We start from the raw sequence: 8,545 nt of genomic DNA on the forward strand, positions 1-8,545 counted from the left end.
AGAATGATACTATGGTAATCTGACAGAAAACATTTGCTTTCAAAATGTAGTCTTTAATTTCAGCTCATAATTAAAGGAAAATATGGAAAAAGTTATTTTTTCCTTAGAGAAAGTTAATCCTAATTTGGAAATTAATAGTACAGTAATTTTTTGGTGAAGGAAACTTCAGAGAGGTAATGTTATGGTAAGCATGAAGGATGCCATCTGGAAGCTTTGATTTGCAAGAGACTTGTACAACACAGACTTACCTCTGTCAAGTTTCTTGCCCAGAGCATGCCGCTTTGAGAATCAGCTCACTTTAGTCACAGAGAACTTTCACTGTTGAAACGCTTGCTTTTTACATTAAAAATCCTGTTTTCTAACTGAAGCCAATCCATCTAGTTCTACCGTTGGGGCCACACTGAATAAATGTAACCAGTCTTTTGCATATCTTCTCTTAGCTAAAAATCACTAACTCCTTTAACCATTCTTTGCATGACAGCTCTTCCAAATCCTCCTTGACCTGCCACTAAAAAAGCTCAAAATTATCAATTTCTTAGTAAAAGTAGTTTCCAGAGCACTTCTCAGTTCTCTAGATTTCTGCATAACACAGTGTATAGTGAGGATTAATCTTTCTTGATGTGTGATGCTTCACTTCTGCTAATGTAATGTAAGTGAAGTTTGTTTTAACTACCTTAGCAACTAAATCATGCTGTGGACTCAAAATATTCTCAGATCTTTATTGTATGGACCCTTATAGTCTTTGCTTCCCCTCTTCTATATTTATTTTTTTAACCTTAATTTGAAACTTTATATTTGTCTCCATTGGTTTAATTCCATCATTCCACCTTCTCCAAAAATATCTGCTTCCCAATTTTTCTTGTATTCTAAATCTTTATCCCTCCTAAGAATATCTACTATATAAAACTTTGTAAGTGCAACCTCTGTATTTGAGCTTTTGGAGAAAATATTGAATAGAATTAAGGTCCACCTTTAATAAATAATATTTGAAGGAAATTTTTAAAAATGATTAATAGGATTCTAGTGTTCACTACTGGAACTAAAAAGTTGCATGAGATACTTCAGAGAAGAGCTGCCATCCTATACCATTTGCCTCAACTTTGATCCAGCAGTGAGAGATACCCAAAGAAGCTTATGTAGCTCAAATGAGACATTGCTCATAGATCTATTTTATTTCATGAAAAATAAAAGTACATTGATAAATATTCATTTTGTCAAGACTTATATTACTTTTTAAACTCTAAGAGAGTAGTCAATGTTGTATTAACATTAGAGAGAATGCAGAATTAAAGGACATTCTTAAAACAGAATAATCAATTACTTAGATTTTGCTTAATTCAAGTATTGAGCAATTCTTAATGTAGCAGAATAATGACTGTAAACCCATCTCCCCAAAAGTAGCCCATGTGAATCAACGACAGCATATAAGAAATAATTTCATTAATGTTAATCAGAAATGAACTTTATTGGAAATATTTGGATTCCCTGAAAGTAACTACATTAAAGAGATTACCCCCAAATCAGTTCCTTTTAAAATTAAAATCCTCCTTAAGAACTGAGCTTATTATATGTATATATATTGCATGTGTATATTATGTGTATATATATTGCACAAGTGGTTGAAATCTTACAAAGAATCTAATTTAAATGAATTGTTTAAAGCCATTTTTTCTCTCTTTTTGGAAACTTGGAAAAAAATGCTCCCTTAAGTATTTGAAAGAATAGCAGTACATTTTAATTGCTTGTTATACTTGAACTTTATTAATAAATTGTGCGTTCATGAAGTTTTGTGATCTCAGACAGCAAACTGTGAAGGTAAGAATATGTTTAATTGCACTGACTTTGTACGGTCCATGTGATGTTGGGAACTGAAAAATGACGTAATCCGCTGAGCTCCTGGGATTCCTTTTTTAGCAGCCGGCTTCCCATGCATTGGGTGACACCCTGCTCTAGAGGTAGTGAGTCAGCTTTGTTTAACAAAAAGGATATCAAAAATCCAGTGAAGGTTAAGCAATGTTTACTGTAAAACAAGATCTTAAAAGAGACTAGACTGTTGCCTGTTATTTGACGCATTCACTAGGAACCTCTTGCAGTCAGGCTGAGCCCTGACTTTCCCCAACCAGGAGAGTGGCTCATTCGCTGTGGAAGACAGGTAGAGGAGTGACGTGCGCGTTACTTTACACACTCTCACACGCACACACACTGTCAAAAGAGTTAGTTACAGGTCTTCTGCCTTATCCCCTAAATCTGCAGCAATTTGTGATATGGATTAATTCTGATCTCCAGCTTGTAAAACAAAAAGGGCACTGTCCTTACCAGGGGACGGCTGGATGATCCATTTGCCAATATCAATATTTGGATGGAAAGCTTAAAATATGTTGTTTTTCCAAGAGTTAGACTTTAAAGGAGGGAAAGCACCACTGGTGAAATATTAGCAGCAAATCGGTTAACCACTAACTTCTTTCTGTAGTCGAGGAGGCTCTTTTAAGTTTACGGGAGAAGCGAAACTTCATTCTCTTTGCTCAGAATAGAGACTCCCACATAGAGAAAGTGCTAAGACTAAAGTTCTTGCACTCTTAACCACAGCGTCCTCCCCGGTCGTAGGTGACTTCGCGTCCAGCCTTGAGGTCAAATCAGGCGGCGTTTGGAGACTCAGCCTTCACCCCCAGAGGCCCGCCAGGGCGGCCCCTTGCGGCTGCCCCCGCCCCGGCCAGCAGCCCAGACGGTGGTCCTCCGCCGAGGTGCGCACCAGGTGGCGGCCCACCGGTGCACGGGGACGCCTGGACTTGCCTCCGGGAGTTTGCTCCGCTCACAGCCTAGGCACAAGTTCCCCACGGGAAAGCTTCGGCGTGAGGTCGGGCTGCCGCAGCCATTGGGCGAGGGCACCGGAGCTGGGTTGCGGGTCTGCGCCGCAGGGGCGCCGCTCGAGGCCCCTGGCCGTGCCTGAATCCCAAGGAGGGGGCGGCCCGGGAGCTCGGCTCTCCTGCTGCGAGCCACAGAGATCATTTTGTTCCCAAAATCTGCTTAGGACACTTTGCAAATTAAAACTCACTTATCAATATTCACATCAGGAATCCACGTTGCTGGGGGCGGGCAGGACAGGTTGGAAGGGAGAAGTGAGTGAATATTAGTCATTACCTTTCTCTGTAGTTCTTTAATGATTTTTTCGAATAAAGAAGTTGGCGCTCTCTCCCCCTCTCTCTAAATAATCCAGGGTGTAATGAACATGTCTGTGTTTTTCGTCTTTCTGTTGAATTTATAAAGTACCACGGCAAAGAGGTTGAACTAGATTGCGAATGATTTTCGGCAGCTTACAATGAGGTGCTTTATAAGCGCACCGCTTTGGCTTTGTGCAAACCCTGTCCCGAGGTAAAGGGTATTCGTGGGCGCGGGAGAGGCACAGTAGGTGGGGGTCTAGCCCACGGAGAGTCTGCTGCTTTCCGTTTGAACCTGCCTTGATTACGTCTATTAATCGTACCCTGGTGGGGTTTGCTTAATGACCATGGACCTTTACACTTACATTGTATATAATTCCAGCCCAAAGGAGAAACATCCATCATGTTATTTTGCCTCTGTCTATATTGAGATGTTCTTTAAGTCTTTACCTGAAACGTGAATACTTAATGCATGGATGTGTATGCACATCTTGAAGAGAAGCGGCTCTGTCTTTAAGACTTACCTACATAATCAGGAAAAAAAAAGTATCTCAAGATAGAACTTTAAACAACTATCTCAAATATAATAGTGGAAGATGTGTTAGAGGTAAATGATTAATTGCTAGTAAAATCTGAGTTTATGAATTGACTATAGTTTAGCGTAATTATAAACTATTTAAAGGTATATGTGTCATAGAAGAGATCTTACTTTAATGATCCTTTATTTTGCCGTATTCAGAATTTCCTGGAGCAATGATGACAGCCATAGCGAGTAACAAAGGTGACTAGATTATCGCGGTTGAATTATGATGTAAAATGCATTTCTATAGCAAATGTAAACAATGTCCTAGTAAATGTAAACCATCACATATGTTAGATAAGTCAAAATATTTCCTCGTGGGGGAAAATACTCAGATTTTTAGATTTAATTTAGATCCTTTAGGAGAAAAGAAGTCAAATCCATTTCTCTATTTAAGAAAAAAGGGCAACTATGTGAAAAACTATTATTGAAACAAGTTGAAATTCAAAAACAAGCATAGCTCTTTGAAAAATCATGTGAGTTTCTGAAATACCAAAATACTTACTATTACTATTGAAATTGCAGGTAAATTTAATCTATTATAGTTGAGAGCTTTGTAATAGGAGACTTGACAGACTGACAGGATTGATTAAAATTCAAGTAATTGTTTTTTTTTTTAATTGAAATACAGAAGCTTCAAAAACATGACAGAGTTATACATTAGTCTGTAGATGTGTTTTCTGGAGTAGATGATGATGGATTGGGACATGTATTTAAAAGAAAAGCTTAAATAGTTCTTCGCGTGTTTATATATTTATATTTTGAGGGACACCTCTTGAACTGCTTTGATGCAAAATGTATTCCTGTATCTGTTATGTCTTTAGAGCTGTGGGAAGGCTGAAGATGAAGCCCGGGGAGGGAAACAGCAGCAGAGCACACACAAACACGAGGCCACCTGGCTTCTTGCCATCATACATGACATTCAATTATTTGAGTACTTTTTCATGAGAGTTTTCCCTCCACCCAGCTTTCCCTCCCCTCTCCAGACCCTTGTTTTTCTACATTTGGCAGAGTTCATCTGATTCAGCATACATTTTTCCTCACTGTACTTAGTAATATGTCTCAAACTCTCACCACAAAAAGAAAGTGCTAAGACTAAAGTTCTTGCAACACTATCTTGACATTCCCACTATTGCTCTATAAGTGTGACGTTTCTTTCAATAAGCTGAGAAGGAAAGGAACTAGAGCGGTCTACACATCGTTTCAAGGGCTGCTTTGATGTATGTACTCAAAATATTTTTCATTTCCCGGAATATATTCTCATGGGGGAGGGGAACATTAAATGCAGCTTTTAGACCATGAGAATTTATTTTTAATATAAAATAAGTCAAGCTGACAGACAGCCAATCTCTTATCTGAACTTATCTGGATTAACATGTATGTGTCCCTGTCTGGAGGAGTCAAATAGTCATTTCAGTGGGCCTCTCAACTAGTTTCAATGTACTCAATTACTTTAATTCTAGGCTCTACTGGGAGCTAAATAAAGAAAATTAAAAAAAAAAAAAAGCCCACTCCAAATTGCTGTTTGGGGAGTTGGCACCTAACAACAACAACAATAACAACCACAAACTGATTGCAGGAATGTTAGATGTAACTTCAAATCGGAGCATCGGCGTCACTTCACAAAATAGACTTTCCCCTGTCAGCAACTGATGGTGCCAGAGGAATGAGGAGAAACCCGTGTTTTCAAAGAGGTTGAGACTTGAATCTACAGTAGGTCTGTTAACCCTCATCCTTTTGCTTTCTGGACTGGGGTACATTACTTACTGACGCCCCTCCACAGGCGTTGCACCTCACCCCCCACACCCATCAAAGCTATGTGAAGAAACATCAATGTCTTCACAGCACCCAGAGACCTGAAGGTGGTGGGATCCTAAGATGTCCTAAATTTTGTTAGGCTTTAAAAGAAACTGATGGTTCCCCATCTCAGTCCCTTCCCTACCCCCTCTCACCGCACTCCCACTCTCCCCAGCAAGCACTGGTGCCCACCGAGAAAGTTCAGATTTGAAGGAAGCAGAGGAGAAAAGGAGGCACAACAACTTTATTCCTGGTAGATTTCTTGGCTGATGTGAAAGATGGGGAGCAGAATCCTGAGTTTAGAACCCAGGCTCAGAGCGTAGTAAGAAATCAACAATACCCTCAGAGACAAAATAGAAAGGTGGAGCAAAGAAGGGAATGGTAGCCTGGGGTTGATGGACTGCGCCTGCTGAGATAAAATCCCAATTAGAACCTGACTTAATAAACTGGGTCTTATTTGCCAGCTGATGGTTCCTTGGAACACTAACCCCTGGGGCCCTCGCCAAGCTGACTGGTTGGAATTGGAGAGGGTAAGGATAAGGAATGAAGATTAGGGGTGGTTTTAAAAGCCTACTGAGGAAGGAAGAGTTATACCGGGTTTGGGGTAGAAAGTATTTATTGAAGTGCTATGGTCAATTTCCAAGAAGCTTATCCTCAAAGCATCAGGCAGAAAAAGCCCAGGTAGATCTCACAGAAGGAGAGATAGCCTCCAATCTGATTTTGTCTCTCTTCTTGAGACTTCCAGAAAGCATTTAATTATTATTATTTTAATTAGTATTATTTTAAGTGTATTATTAATGCTCCAATGGCTAAAGCTGTGTCATTACCATAAACTCCATCTCAACCTCTCAAAATCTATTTAATGCAGCTTTTGGCAACCAGAGACCCAACTTCTTGCCAAAAACTGCAGATTAAGCATTCGTTATGGGAGTTTGCCATTAGCTGTTCCTTCTGTTATGGGCACAAGTGGTTACATGTCCCCAAACACACAGGATTCCGTGTAATAGATTTGCGTTTGCAGGAGGCTCCAGGGATATTAAGTGTGGTCGGTGACACCTTGCACCCATCCCTCTAACCACTACCATCAAAAATGGGTTTGAGGTGTGGGATAGGAACAGTTTACTAAGCAGCTATCTTCCTTGGCTCCCCTGTAGTTTTTCCTCTATGAGCTGGATCTTTATTGGTATACAAGTACCCCAGAGCTTGCATCATATGTCTTTCATTTAAAATACATCGAATGTTTTTCAGGAAATTTAGGGTTCTTAAGACTTATATTTATAAACAAGCTGACAGAGCTCTACGACGTAACTAAGTTTATAGCTAGGAGTTGTTTGTGTATTTCCTCAAGTCAGCAAGGCGTTATCCTTGCTGCTGTGAAATTTTTAAAAACCTATTAAATGACCATTTCTTTTATCTTCTCCATGTTTATTACAGAAGGTCAGACTTGCAGAATATCTCTGAAGGTTAAGAACAGAAGGGGCTAGGGGAGAATAAAAAATCATTACCCCACGCAGAAATGAGTGGCTAACTGGACACCCAACTCTCCAGCAGGGGCAGCGAAGGAACTAGCTAGAAAGTGCCCAGGAAGCACATGGCTGCTACTCTGCCTTAAGCGTGGTCCGGACGCCTAGGGTACCCTCCCGCCAGCGTTTCCTTGTTTTTCGTTTTGTTCTGTTTTTTGTTTTTTTGTTTTTTTGTTTTTTGTTTTTTCCCTCAGCCTATGATGCCAGGGTTGTTCCCGCGTCTCGATACAGTCTGGCTATCTCCTGGAGCGCAGTCCCGGGAAAGTTTTCCTTTTGACCCCTTGAGATTTAACAGTTCGCTGCTGGTGCGGGCTGCGGGGCTCGGGAGATAGAAATAAGACAGCAAGAGCTACGTAATTCCAGGAATAGTGTCAACTCTCGGGAACCCAACTGCGCACTCAAGGCCACGCTGAGCGAGGCGCCACGTGAACTGAGCTTGTGCCCCCCCGCCCCCTCTCGGGAGAAAGGTCCCAGGCGCACAGAGGCGGCCGCTGGCGGCCGCCCGCTCGGGCTCCGTTCGCCGGGATCTGGGCGTTCCGGGCCGGCGCGCTTCTAGGGCAGTGCTAACTAAGGAGCCCCGCAGAGGTGCGCAGAGCTCCACGGTGGTTCCTCCGAGGCTGCGGGCCTGTCCTGGCCTCGAAGAGGGTCTACCAGGGAGTCTTGGGCCAGCCAAGGCCGCAAGAGGCTGGAAATTCCCAAGCCCATCAGGATGCCTGCCAGAGTTGGGCCTGGCCCCACCGCTCTCGTGCCCAAGGCCGTGGCGTCGTTGCCAGGCTGGTTTAGGGAAGCGCGACGGGCGCTGCGAAGGCCTGTGCCAGAAGGGCTGTCAGGACCCTCGAACGGCGTCCTCCCTGGGAAGGTGCCGTCCATAGTCCCCAACTTGTGGGAGCTTTTCACCAAATTTGCCAGCTCAAGAGCCTGTTGCAAATGGCTGCCTCTTCGTGCCCAAGGCACTGAACATACTTCCCTTAGACGCCGCGGGCTTCTCGGAAGCCAGAGTCAATCCCAAAGCCACTCATAGGGGATGTCAACTCCGCAGTGCTGCCCTGCCCTCAGGGAGCGGCCAGCTCCCCGCCCACCCTAGCACACCCCCCCGTCCCCCGCCCTTCCCCGGGCCCAAACCCAGGCCCAGGCCGCGCCGGCGCCCGAAACGCCGCCTTGCTAGTGAGCCCAGCTCCGCGCGCGCCCCTCGCTCCCGGCACGCGCTGCTCACAGTAACTCCACCGCCACTCTTTAAAAATAATTGTTTTAAAAACCACGCGGAAGGCCTTCCTCTTTCATAAGCCTTTTGTGTAACGAGCGTCCCTCTGGCCTATACTAAGGGCGCTTTGAAGGAGGCACTTTTCCTAACAGGTTTTCCTAAAATAATCTGGATCGAATCATAAAATCGGGGACCAAAGGGAGCGTTGGGAGGAGAGTGAGGAAATAGATTGATATTGGCATAATGCTTTCAATGCCTCTTGCTCAGCTTCCCTCTCCCACCCATCGCA

The sequence above is a fragment of the Leptonychotes weddellii genome, chromosome 5 (assembly GCF_054177405.1).
Source record: "Leptonychotes weddellii isolate Sample4059 chromosome 5, ASM5417740v2, whole genome shotgun sequence".
Classification (NCBI taxonomy): Eukaryota; Metazoa; Chordata; class Mammalia; order Carnivora; family Phocidae; genus Leptonychotes; species Leptonychotes weddellii.